This window comes from Osmerus eperlanus, chromosome 23 (genome assembly GCF_963692335.1).
Source record: "Osmerus eperlanus chromosome 23, fOsmEpe2.1, whole genome shotgun sequence".
NCBI classification, from domain to species: domain Eukaryota; kingdom Metazoa; phylum Chordata; class Actinopteri; order Osmeriformes; family Osmeridae; genus Osmerus; species Osmerus eperlanus.
This window is the reverse complement of record NC_085040.1, coordinates 9,987,299-10,001,566: the sequence shown is the minus strand read 5'-3', so window position 1 is coordinate 10,001,566 and position 14,268 is coordinate 9,987,299. Positions and strand designations below refer to the sequence as shown.

At 39.9% G+C, this 14,268-nt stretch overlaps 1 protein-coding gene across 8 annotated transcripts in view; it reads right to left on the bottom strand.

Annotated features, from left to right (window-relative positions):
* Positions 1-11,602, bottom strand: part of dennd4c (DENN/MADD domain containing 4C) — a 186,961-nt gene extending 175,359 nt beyond the window's left edge. For 6 of the 8 annotated variants that reach the window (XR_009928275.1, XM_062449582.1, XM_062449581.1 and 3 more), the window contains exon 1: positions 11,347-11,601. The gene's annotated coding sequence lies outside the window, so the exon portion shown is untranslated. Of the gene's footprint in view, positions 1-11,346 lie in introns of all 8 variants that reach the window. The other 2 variants (XM_062449584.1, XM_062449583.1) reach the window with 1 other exon arrangement.
* Between the last annotated feature and the right edge of the window lie 2,666 nt (positions 11,603-14,268).

Genomic DNA, 14,268 nt, shown 5'->3' with positions numbered 1-14,268 from the left:
TAGATGAGCTGCACGCTGATTGGTTGGTTTACAACGAGTGAAGCTGCGGAGCAAAGACGTAACACGGCCAACACTGAAACATCGAAGGTGGAGATTTGAAATAAAAACTTACAAATAAATCTATTGTGTCTACACAACACTGTTTTCAACAGATTGACTAGATATCATTTGAAACTAGAGAGGATACAATTTTTGGGGAAATTGTAGGGTGTGCTTGCTTGCGTCGCTTGCACAGGGGTCCGTTTTTTAATGCAATTTTTACAACTGATATTTCTGTATATTTTATATTTGGGTGTGCTTTGCCTTCGGCAAGGGCACAACCTTTGTTCTCTCACATATATATTATTATTATTATTATTCTTTTTGCCCCCCTAAAACTCAGTCAATATTTGGCCTACATAGACAACCTAGGTGTCAAAAGTTTCGTCTTGGTAGCGATTGAGTTGATTCTATTGGGATTTACGTTCCGTTGCATGGTTTAAGTGGAAATTAAGTTTTTGTGGCGAAAAGTGAAGCTAGCGGTGGCTAACTTGCTAGCCACAGTCAATGACGCTACTTACGTCACTAACGTCACGAAAACTCGCGTGACTACCTCTAGCAGAACATTAGTTTAGCAGCTCGTTAAGTTCTGGGAGATAGCTAAGCTAACTGCTTTACTGCAAGGCAGCTGCAGAAACGCCACAAGCAAAGAGGCCAGGGTGATAACTATTTACTAATTTTACATTGTGATATGACACACAATTGTGACGTGTAATGTACAATATAAGCTGATTTTATTAAGGAAGTACATCTACTTTCGGAAACAGTAGTCTACTATGTCACTGAAGTATTAGCATCATGACATTAGCCTCTGTTGCCCGGGCAACACATACTACAGTGGTCTATGATGCTTCTGTTTTCAATCGTTAAAATAAACATTCCTCACAAATACATTTTCGTTGTAGGATTTATTATGACATTACATTACATGTAAACGATTTGTGGGTGAAATTATCATTACCTGTGGTTTCAAAACAGTGTTGCTCACTGCAACGCTGTAGCCTACGCGAGACACTACAAAAACATCTACACAGCTGTAGGAAGTCAAACGGCGACAGAACATGTTCGGCACTCCCCTTACTTAAACCAAAAGTATATCTAACTACTAACCTGAACTTCATTGCCACAGCCTAAACGTTGTCAATCTGTTCATGAAAATAATTAATTTCAGCCTAAACCGTACAACGGAACGTTAAATCCAATTCAACCAACGCAATCGCTACCAAGACGAACGAACACAGGAGTAGTCTAGTACTGTACCGTAGTAGTAGTACAATTTACCGGGGCAGCTTCTCCACACAGGGCTATATCGCACTTGGCGTTGTTACTGACAATGATCGCTACCACTGAGCTTTTTATGAAAGCGATTTTCCACTAAATAAATGTCAAGCTTATTTACGTTTTTGGGGGCATATTTTCAGTTAGCAGATGGTACTGTTTGAATCGCGATTCCATCTTCTACTGCCGGTAACGTCGTAGAATAATCTTCAAAGGGGGTTCTTTATTCATGAATGAATGCAATATGAGTAGACTAAATTCCTTAAAATATCACGAGAAGGAAAAAACTTAAAAGGACGTTTAAGTCAGAGATTAGGTCTATTTTTACAACTGTCTGCCAAATGTATTCGTTTTGATTCAGCGATGAGGCTGCCTCTTGCAGGGGAAATGAGAAGACATCTATTTCATTCTACACTTCACTCGTATTTTCAGTTGTAAATGAGCAGTAAAAAAAAATGCTTTTAAATCTATGTAATCTTTATAAATAATAAGTATGCATTTTTATATAAAATATACAGAAATATCAGTTGTAAAAATGTCATTCAAAAAAGGACCCCTGTGCAACCGACGCAAGCAAGCACACCCTACAATTTCCCCAGAAATTGTACCCTCTAGTATTTATAAAGATTACATAGATTTAAAAGCATATTTTTTTGAAAGCTGCCCCGGTAAATTGTACTACTACAGTACTAGACTACTGCTGTGTTCGTCTAGGTAGCTATTGCGTTGGTTGAATTGGATTTAATGTTCCGTTGTACGGTTTAGGCTGAAATTAATTATTTTCATGAACAGATTGACAAAGTTTAGGCTGTGGCAATGAAGTTCAGGTTAGTAGTCAGATAGTTTAACCTATTGAAAGACTTTTGATTTAAGTAAGGGGAGTGCCAAACATGTTGTCGCCGTTTGACTTCCTAAACAGCTGTGTAGATGTTTTTGTAGTGTGTCTCGCGTAGGCTACAGCGTTGCAGTGAGAAACACTGGTTTGAAACCACAGGTAATGATAATTTCACCAACAAATCGTTTACTTGTAATGTAATGTCATAATAAATCCTACAACGAAAATTTATTTGTGAGGAATGTTTATCTTAAGGATTGAAAACAGATGCATCATAGACCACTGTGGTATGTGTTGCCTGGGCAACAGAGGCTAATGTCATGATGCTAATGCTTCAGTGAAATAGTAGACTACCGTTTCCGATAGTAGATGTGGGCATACTTCCTTAATAATATCAGCTAATATTTTACATTACATTTCACAATTGTGTTTCACATCACAAAGTAAAATGAGTAAATAGTTATCACCCTGGCCTCTTTGCTTGTGGCGTTTCTGCAGCTGCCTTGCAGTAAAGCTATAGTTAGCCTAGCTATCCCCCAAGTTAACAGATGCGAAACGAATGTTCTGCTACAGTAAGTCACGCGTGTTTTCGTGACGTAGTGACGTTAGTAACGTCAGTGACTGTGGCTAGCAAATTAGCCACCGTTAGCTTCACTTTTCGCCACAAAAACTTAACTTGAGCCTAAACCATGCAACGGAGGGTAAATACAAATACAAGCAACTCAATCGCTACCAAAACGAAACTTTTGACACCTAGGTTGTCTATGTAGTCCAAATATTGACTGAGACTTAGGGGGGCACAAATAAATAATAACTAGAAAAAGCTGTTCCTGCGAAACAGCAGTGAGAATGCTGAAAACCTGAATGGGGATAGCTGACCATGCTAAAAAAGCTGAAAATAGTGCAAATTTAGTAGAAAGTTATAAGCTGAAGCTTCAAAGCGCCCGAAAGGTATTTTTGAAAGGGGCTGGAGTTGGACGAAGGTATAAAACTACAGAAAAGAGAAGAAAAATGCAAAAAGATAAATAATTCTGAAGAATTTGAAAATTTTGCAGAAAATTATTTGCTGTAGTTTCAAAAGGCCTGAAATGTATGTTAGAAAGGACCTGCAGCAAGATGAAGGCAGAAAAGTACAGAAAATAGAAGAAAAATGCAGAAGTACTGGCAGTTGGAAGGTACTGCTGTGAAAGGTATTTTTGAAAGGATCTGGAGCAAGATGAAGGCAGAAAACAGAAGAAAAGAGAAGAAAAGAAGAAGAAAAATGCAAAACAATAAGGGCAAAAATTCAGAAAGATGAGCTGCAGGAAAATGTGAAGATTTAGCAGAACACCAGTTGCTGAAGTCTGGGTTGAACGAATTTGAAGGTAAAAGGACAACACTGGAATGACTTGAACTTGCTGGAAAAACGTAGCGACCGTTGGTCATTGGCAACAGACTGGCAACATTTCTAACCTAGAATCTAGGTTTCAGGTTCAAGACGGAGGAGAAACTAATCATGTGTGCCTGCACACCCAGTCCTGTTCAGACACTTAATTTAAGATGACATCAAAATAATAATTCATAGTGCAGGGTTGCCAATGTTGTCGTTGTCCCAGGTGAGTTTTTTATACTTAAATAATAAGATCATGCTACATCTAACCAGCGGATCATTTCTTGCAAGTGTGTCAAAGTGGTATTTTTACAGACCGTAGGCTTGAATAATAACCGAAGGCGTGAAGCTAGAGAGAGGATGCAATGGAAAATTTCCTACATAAGCTAGATCTACTGCTTCAAATTGAAAACGGAGACCATCTTTTGATTAAAGTTCCTTAACCTCTGTTGTCAATATCGCCAATAAAAAGTAAATACTCTTCAGTTACGAAGCATTTGTTTGTAGCTAGGTAATGAATGTTATTTATTAGACCGTATGTGACCTGGTTTCGCCATTCTATTAGCAACCATGATGACAGTAGCGTCACTAGAATGGCCATAACTAACAAAAGATCAAATATCGAATCTGTCCGCTGTTCTACATTGCCCACATAATTACGTATATTTCATTCCAAGACTCTGCCGAAACCATAGATATCCTTTATGTGTCTGTGCGGTCAGAAATACAACTCCTTTGGCAGTTTCAAAAACGTTCATGGTGCGTGTCTGTTTGGTTGCCACGGTGATGGCGCAGCTGTGATGGCTAACGAGCTAGGCAGAGAGAAAAACGAACATTTACCTAGCATCCACACCTCAAACAAGTTGACCTAGACGCAAAACTACACGTACAATCAATAAAATTAGGATATTTTCCGAGACCCAAGAAACTAGAGATGTCCATTATATGTCTGTGCGGTCAGAAATATGTCTCTACCAGCAGTTTCGAAATCGTCTTCCTTCTTGCTTTCTCTGACGGATTTTACCCACCTCTCCATTGAAGTTAGTGAGAGAATTTGAAAGGCTGCTCTCGCTTCAAGGCTCATAGCTGAAAATCTGTAAATGTGAGCTCTTTAGTAGTCACATTGGCTGAAAGAGGACAATTTTTCCTACAGTTTAAGGTATAACTTGTTTCTGTAAGTTAAACTATGTGAAAGAAGGAATTTGTTTGACAATTTAGTTGAATATCAGAAAAAGAGCAGGCAGCAGAGTGTGCCACTCTGCTTGCTGCTCATTCATAAAAATCAAGAAGGAGCAAACATTTTAATGTATTTCAAACTGTCAATTGAAAATTGGCTGAATATTTGAAAAAGCTGAATCATTTGGGAATAGCTGAATGTCTTGTGAACATTTTAAAGGTTGAATGGTGTCTCTAGCTGAAAGTATGCTGAAGTAGTTACGTTTGAAAGAGGAGGAAGCTTTTTAATGATTTGAAAGGATTTGCCATTACTTTTAATGGGAGAATAATTTGCACAAAAACCTTAATGTCTTAAAAAGTATAAAAGTGAGAAATACCAAAAGTCATAGCCAACATCTCCTGAAGGAGCTGAACGTTATGATACAAAAATTGTAGGAATCAGTGAAAGTATGCAGGACTAGTTAAAGGCCAACAGCATTCTCACAATAATAAATATATATGTGAGAGAACAAAGGTTGTGCCCTTGCCAAAGGCAAAGCACACCCAATGATTACGTTAGTTGTTTTCACTTCTGTTGTCAAAGCAAACAGGATCGACTTAGGTGGGTAACGTTAGCACTACAGCTTAGCACACAAACTATCGTGATTCAACTCAGCTAAGCTTCAGTTAGCTCTAGCTATCTTGCTGAAAAATAGATCTGGACAAACATGCATCTTGAATTGTAGATTTACATGACAACACAGGTTATTTATTTGAATGAAACACAGTCAGGAACAAGAAATAACGTTAGCCCCATTGCCAATAAACTAAATCATCACACATTCTACCGATGCTAGATACAGGCAGGATACGTTAGCATTGCTAACTAGAAAAGGCATTTCCTGCTGAAAATGCGTTGGAATGCTGAAATCTGAAATTATTTTTTTTAAATGGCTGAAAATACAGAAATGAGAAAATACCCGCAAGCTGAAATTAATTTAGAAAATGTGTGATTCACACAAAAGAGGGAGTGTGGAAGCTGAACTGCATCATCTAACAAAGCTAAGAGCTTAAATAGCCTACAATGCGGGAGCAGCTGAAAGCTGAACTGTTAAACAGAAGAAGTAGGCTAGCTAGTCATAACAAGAATATTATAGTTTTAACAGCTGAAATTATAGTTGGGGTAGTAATAGCTGTAGCCTATCATTGAGTGCGTTTACTCGGCTTTCTTAGTAGGATTCAATGTGTTGATGGAATGAAACATACAGCAGTAGGGCCGATACAGGAAGTAACGGCGACACTGTTGCAGAAGGATGATGGTGCAAGTTGTCCGTGGAGCATACAACGATTAATAAAAAGAATCATGTAGACGCGTTTATTGAGTAATCGCATAACTAATTACACATGTAAACGGAGTAATCGTATTATTGGCATAAACCGACAATTGCTAGTAATCGGGTTTCTCATGGTCAAGTAAACGCACCAATCACCTGTGTGAGAGACTGAATGGTGCGTGTCTGTCGTTGCCACAGTGATGGTGTAGCTATGATTGCTAACGCGCTGAGGGCAGAGAATAACAGAAATGTAGCTAGAATCCACACCTCAAACAAGTTAACCTGGACGCAAAACTGTACGTCCAATCCCAAAAATAAGGATATTTTCCGAGACCCAAGACTCTGCCGAAACCAGAGATATTCTTTATATGTCTGTGCAGTCAGAAATACGACTCTACCTGCAGTTTCAAAAACTTGTTCCTTCTGCTTTCCTGGTGCGTGTTTGTTTGGTTGCCAGGGCGATGGAGCAGCTGTGATCGCTAACAAGCTGAGCAGAGAGAATAACTAATGTAGCTAGAATCCACACCTCAAACAAGTTAACCTAGACGCAAAACTATACGTCCAATCCAAAAAATAAGGATATTTTCCGAGACCCAAGACTCTGCCGAAACCAGAGATGTCCTTTATATTTCTGTGCGGTCAGAAATACGACTCTACCGTAGGGCTGGGCGGTATGGCCTAAAATGTTTATCACGGTATAATTCGTAAGCACTGACGGAAACGGTATATATCATGATATATTAGTTATTCTTAAAATGTCATGACAATCCACACCGCACCGCAGCAGCTAATCTACCGCACTCGAACGGATTTGGATTGGGTAACTCCGGTGTGTCGCATGAGTTGAATTTTCCAAATGTTGCAATGTTTAATTGCCATGCAGACCGACTTCTCAGTAGCCTACGCGTTCAACAGTAGCCTACGTTTATGGGATCGCAAGAAAACTCTGTAAAATATTTGTTGTGAGTTAGCTCGAGCTATAAACAATTATTACATGGCTGAAGAGGACACTTCGTCGCGTCACCGGGGGGGGGGGGGGGGGGGGGCTGGTCATGTAATGCATGCCGCACTATCTGATCAAAATGACATTTCTCTCTACAGTCAGAGCTCGCGCAAGAAGGTGGAACGTAAGGGAGATACCCTTTCCAAAACTTATAAGGGCGTAATAGTTTGTGAAAGACCCAGAGAAACACAAATATCTGACGAGGCAAAATCCCGGACAGTTTTGGAATCCCTGCCCGACGCATTTTTTAGGTCTCGAAAAGAGGACATGTCCGGTTAAAAGAGGACGTCTGGTCACCCTAGCTGAATGGCTACAATAAACATTTCACGATTCTAACCAACCTGGCATTGGATTTGTCAAATGCATTCTGGTAGATTGTTCATATTCGCGCACATGCATGGCTTTGAGGTAGTGAAAAAGATAGTGTTTCCACCTTTGGATAGCACAATTCGACGACACAAATTACAGAGCCTATAGGCTACTGTTTGTTGGTCGATGTCGGATAACCGGTGAGAACTATCACTAGACTTATATTTTATACCAAACAGAAACACTTAACTTAATACATTTATTAATATATCGTGATATCCATGATATGGCAAAATCCATATCATGGCACAACGCAATACCGGTATTCGCGTTCATACCGGTATACCGCCCACCCCTACTCTACCGGCAGTTTCAAAATCTTGTTCCTTCTTGCTTTCTCTGACGATTTTGTCACCAGATTTGCATTGGTCTCTATGGGGCGAGAGTTGGACTTTGTCTCGCTTTCGTGGGGCTCTGAACAAATGTGTACGTCTGTTGGATTCAACAGACAACTGTCTACGACCAGCACAAAATTAGCTATCTATTGATCCAAAAACGAAGCATGAAGAGCGAAAATTGTGGCAATGCTGGCAAACTAGAAATATTTTTTCAACGACATCCGAAGTTGCCCTCCACTCTAAGCGTTTCAGTCTGCACTCTAGGGTTTCACGTAAACACCCATGTAAATCTCAGAAACGGCTTGAAAAAGTCATGAAACATAATCAGTGATATTGAAAAAAGTTGAATAGATATCAAAAAGCTGAATTATTTAAAAATAGTTTAGGGTTTTGTCAACATTTTAAAGTTTAAATGGTGGCTCTAGCTGAAAGATTGAGGAAGAAGAAGGATTTGGAAGTTGAAGAAGTTTAAAGAAGTTTGAGAGGATTTGAAAGAAAACTCCATTGGAAACCCATGTTAAAAATATTATGAATATTGATTTATATTAATTCAAGCATAAGAGGTACAAAGCTGAAAAGTCATAGCACCAATGGCCTGAAACTGCTGAATTTTTTGATAGCTGAACGGTTTTAATAGCTGAAGATTTGAAGGCGCTGAAAGGTGTTTTGGAAGAAATAGAAGAAGAAGATGCTTGAATAAAGATTCAAAGAACAATACTTGGAATGCTGAAGCAGCATTCCAGCAATAACTGTTAGCGACAACCAGATCCATAGAAAAAGAGAGTTGCGACACGCTTTGATCTCGCCGACACGTGATCACGTGGTTCATGTAGCTCGCTGTAGTTCCAAAAAACCCCACTGCTGTCAACCGGTTTGAATGGTTTTCAATGAAGCTGGCCAACGGAAGTCGCTTTCTCAGGCAAATCATGAATGAAACAGGCTCGGTTAAAGAAATCCGATATTCTGGCTATCTACAAAAGGCAGTCCTCCCTGATGTGTTTGGTGTAGAATGGAGTGAAATACAACATTGTGAACACTCACTGCCAGTGAAACACAGGAAAAAAGCTAGAGCTTTTTTGTCACGTGGTTCCGGTAGCTCCCTGTAGTTAAACAAAACCCCCACTACTGTCAACCTGTTTGAATGGTTTTCGGCGGGACAGACAGCAGCACCATCTCGATTCACGGACATTTTCGGTATATTAACACATAATGTCAATTAGTTACTGGTGTGTTGTATCATGTATGTCTGATACTTTATTAACATGTATGTATTACATGAACTTATACATAACGCAATATTGTGAAGCAGAGCTAGAAATGGCTATGCTAGCTCTACTGTACAAACTGTACTGTACCATACTGTACATACCAAACAGTAGCCTAATGAGGACTATATTGTTCCACTTAACGTTTAACCTTAGACGGGTGAAGTAAATGGGTCTTGTTAAACGTTTTTTTATTCATCAGCCCACTTACAATTTAGCCTACCACATTAACAACACTTATATTTGTTGTACTTGATGCAAGTTGAATCTAACCATTATCACCAGCAACTGCTCAATTTAAGACAAGAAAGGAGTTTGGTAAATAGAACAGAATAAACAAGGCAACCAACTGCATTCAATAAAACATTTTATTGTACAATATGTCCTGTGTTCTTCCACTCCTTTTGTTTGTAGTGATCCGGTGATCTTCTGGCTATGATACATGTACAGCTAGCTAGAGTAAAAGTGTTGCTTACGTAGACCTACAGTCTAGCTCCAACTGCATTTAGAATCTAACAAGCTTACGATAAACTTTAACTAAAGCTGGCTATATAAAATACTACTAATAACAATTGATATGTGGTGGTCGAAATATGAAAAAATGCAGGATGTTCGTGAATTTACCAGCTAACTTGCTTCTGACCACTTAATTTGCAATTCATTGTTGCTAGCTCTACTAACTAGGCTAATAAGAGCTATATATAGAAGACTTACTTTATATGCCAACGAACACCAATAATTAGAACTAATTTGACAGACTATAAGCCAACTGACTTCTGGTTATGATACACGTGCTCTCTAGCTAGCTTCAGTAAAAGTGTTGCTTATGTTAGATACTAGCTAGACCTACAGTCTAGCTCTAACTGCATTTCGAATCAAACAAGCTATAATCTTACGATAAACTTTATCTAAAGCTAGCTATATGAAATACTACTAATAACAATTGATATGTGGTGGTAAAAATATGAAAACAATTAAGGATTTTCATCAATTTACCAGCTAACTTGCTTCGGAGACACTGAAAATGAATGGGGTTGAACGGTGGAAAATGCAATGTTTGGAACTACAGGTTGCATGTGACACGCTTTAATTCCGCATTCCTCGATAACAATGGGAGTCTATGGAAGTGTGGCAACTCTCTTTTTCTATGGCGACAACATCATACAGCTTGCGGTTGTGATGAACCTAAGGTCGGAACAGCACCTCTTTTCAGCAACAGCTTCATAGCAAATGCTGCTTTACATTGTACCAGGTTTTCAAAACTCTCCTCGGTGACATGGTCCGAGCAAATTAATACTTCAGCGTCGTACTTAATAGGGATATTACCATAGATAAACATCAGCCATGCCTGTCTAGTGTCTCATTCTTTGGGAAGGTGAAAAGTGTCAGGGTTCCCGGTACAGCCTGGAACACTGCATTTACGTGCTCCATTGTCAATATCTTGAAAACTTATTAACTTTCTTATTTGTAATTCCTGTGGAAGTACAGAGCAGCGCGCAGCTAGGTAAAAAAGTGTCGGAGATCTACGCGACCTCCGTTTATGTTCCTGGACCAGAAAACCAGAGGTCGGGTAAATGTAAATTTTGGGGCGTGACAAACTTTCACAGCTAGCGTTTGCAAGTTGCAGTTTCAAAAAGTGAAATATTGATACGAAAGAGGTTTCAATGGACTTTGAGGTTCACTGTATGTCTACTTTACACACCAAACTGTCATTTTTCAACTATGACAAGGTAAAATCGGTTTTGCAATCAATCGCCCCTTTAAGGTGGAAGCTCGTGTTGAGATTCAGTTATTTTACGTTATTTTGACCAAAATACGCAACCACCACTAAGTAGGCTATCTTAAATGGCTGACATACCTAGTTAACACACCTATTCCCAAGCACCTGCAGTTTCTTTGCACGTAACGTTAATAAACTCCTTGAGGTGGGGGTATCAACTGTTGCATCAGGCAGCTTCTGAATGAGGTCAACATCGACTTCTCAACACTTTAAACTCACTATGTTAAAACCTTTTTAAATAGGCCCGGGAAAACGTGGGCCTTTTTAAATGTTCTCTCTTTACATTAACATTTCCGAAAGATAAAACATTCAAGATAGCAACCAGTAGCTCTACTGTAGCTAATTATGGAGACAAAGTTGTTATCCTCGGTGGCTAGCTAGCACTAGCTTATGCATACAAGTCCTGAAAAGGTACAGTAATGTACATCGAGTGTGGTACACTTTCCTGCTGAGTCTTATCAATGCTATTGGTAAATTATCAAACATCTACACTCATGGTATACTAGTTTGGTCCTGCTCTCTAGCTAATGTCAAAGTTACCCTAGCTAGAGTAGCGAACTATAATAGCAACACTGACTTACCAGCTCACTTGTACAGACGATACTGCTACTGACATACAGGCAACTTTTGGATTTCTTTCCCCAAGTTAATCCGTTAGTTTCCAATATATTCTTTTTTTTTCCTGTAATGACTAAAGCATAAAGTAGCTGATTAGACGATAATATTTACCAGGAAGTGTGCTCCCAGCACACTTAGACTAAACTTGCAGCGAACTGTTCATACGAGTTCATGCGAACAGACGCCATATTTGTGTTGATAGTTGGCAAGCCTTGTGCCGGAGCCCTTCTACGGAGAGCCTGTCCACTCGTGCTGCCTTCGGGTCACATGACCCGAAGGTTCACAACGACCCATCGTTGTTGCGACAACTTTACCCAATACAAAAACAAATAAAAATCATTTTCTTTTAACCTTTGCGATGTGGGGGGTCTGAGACAGCCCGACGGTTAAAAGAAAATGGTTCACTTTGTTTTTGTATGCGATAACGTTGTGGCAATACGACGGTGGGTCACAATAGGTGCATTCGACATGGTCTGCGGCTGCATGAAACGACCGGCAAGAGTAGCCGCTTGCAGTCGGGGAGGAGTTGAAAACGGCTCTGTAAAGTCGGACATTCCAGCTTCTCGTGGTTTGCTGCGTTGACGTCAGTCATGGCCGATCAAGCGCTGTTTGCTTACTTTACTTTATTTATAATTAAACTTAGTCTTTCCGTTAGTGAAGAGGCGGACTAAAACCCTTTCTTCAACACATTTTTAATTCAATTAAACTGTTTGGTCCGGATTTGAGCGTTGGCGAAACTGAAGGTGTCGGAATAATTACAAAACACGCGTCAAAGTTGTCGTGTGTGAGTCTGGCCAATCATGAAATAGCTGTGTCGTCATTTGAACCCGTGCAGTTGCTCTTGAGAAAATGCGCTCCGCTACACAGCCGGCAGTTCTTGAATCGATCTCACGGTACTTTGATGGCTACCACAGTGGCCTAGCCTCGACGCCGTCTCAAGTCGGACAAAAAGTCTAACCAGAATTCACTGTTTCAAATCAGCCGCCTGCAGCCGGCTGCAGCGCTGCATGAAGTCAGGTCATGTCGAACGCACCTATTGACTGATGGGTCACAATGACCCGAAGATAACACAAGGGTTAAAGATCCTGTAAAGTGGAATTAAAAACGAGTTTCAAGTTCACCACACCACAGAATAATGTGTTATTAACTACCCATCCAAATTCGAATGAAAAAAAACACCGACAAGTATGTTAAATTAGGCTTTGAAATCGTAAGAAAATCAGCAGTCTTCTCTGTTCGAGACTGGGGGAGCGTGTCGCCTGAGAGCTGAAGCTCGGCCCCCTCGCTGGAAGGCGCCTGGCCACCTCTCTCAAGTAAGCTACCTACGACCCAGATAATGGACGCTACGTCAAGCCAAACAAAACAGTGTAGAATTAAAATAATAATAATTTAAATATGTAAAACAATCTGTATTCTTGATCTGAGGCAAAGGATCTGTTAACAGAGAATACGGCCCATACTCTTGACCTGGGGAAAGGATCTGTTAACAGAGTGTATGGTTTTATATAGACCAGGAGTGAACCAAATGTATATGTTACTTTTAAGATGCATGTTTAAAGTTGTTTTCTCTCTTGAACAGAGATCTTATTGGGATTTTTATTTTTGTTTGAATTGTTTATTACATTTACATTTAGTCATTTAGCAGACGCTCTTATCCAGAGCGACTTACAGTGCGTTTACACTGCAGCGACGCGAATCGCTTGCCATCGCTCGCCTTCCCACAGTTCACCACGCGCGGGGGCGTATCAAACAGATTAATGTAGAATTGTAGTTCTCTAAAGTCACTGTTGTAGTTGTCATGGCCAAGTGTGCAGACTTGGGTTTACGTACTCGCAACATCGATCAAAATACAACTTGTATACAAAATACAAAACTGTTTAATAGACATACGCGTTGACATGTGTAAAAACGTTTTATTATAGTACTCAAAGTCTGCTAATCTGTCGATACGACCAGGGAGTTCCAGCCGGGTTTATAGTAGTAGCCCGGCTGGAACTCCCTGGAACATAACTTTGTTCGAGAGTACAAAGTACAAAAAAAACACCAGGAGCACCGACAACGTCGGCAAACCTGCGCCTGGCCTCATTCTTTTTATTAATGTCTTTGTACAAATACAGAGACGTATCGTACAGGACTGGATATGCAGCCACACAGGCGATTAGTTTCTCCTCCATCTTAAAAACTGAAAGCTAGAAATGTTTACCATGGTTGCTACGTTACGAGAAACAAGAAAACACTGCCATTGGCCATCGCTAGCGAAAATCGCTCCTCGTTTGCATAAAGTTGAGAAAATCTCAACTCAATCGTGTCGCGTCGCTACCCACAATGCACCACGCAAGCGATTCGCCTGGCTCCATTGAAAATGAATGGAAAACATGTTGTCGCTCGCATCGCTGCAGTGTAAACGCACCGTTACAGTAAGTACAGGGACATTCTCCCAGAGGCAAGTAGGGTGAAGTGCCTTGCCCAAGGACACAACGTCATTTTGCGCGGCCGGGAATCGAACCAACAACCTTCTGATTAATAGCCCGACTCCCTAACCGCTCAGCCATCTGACCCCTGGACCCCAAGTTTATCACTTGTATTATTGTTTTTATTGATTTTATGTAAAGCACCTTGAGCTACAATTCTTGTATGAAATGTGCTATATAAATGAAGTCTTACTTACTTAAAATGTATTTGTTCAATGAGTGAAACATACAGATGCATATAAATGAAATGTTCCCCTGAGCTGTAACACAGGAGTAAAATTAGTAAAATTGACACCAGAGACAGCGAGCTCTTGATGAAGTGTTTTGTCCGTCTCTTCATGAACGGAGTGACTAAGTTCAGTTGAGTTCTGGATTTTAATAAGTATTTATCAATCTGCAGATTGGGAGAGAAAA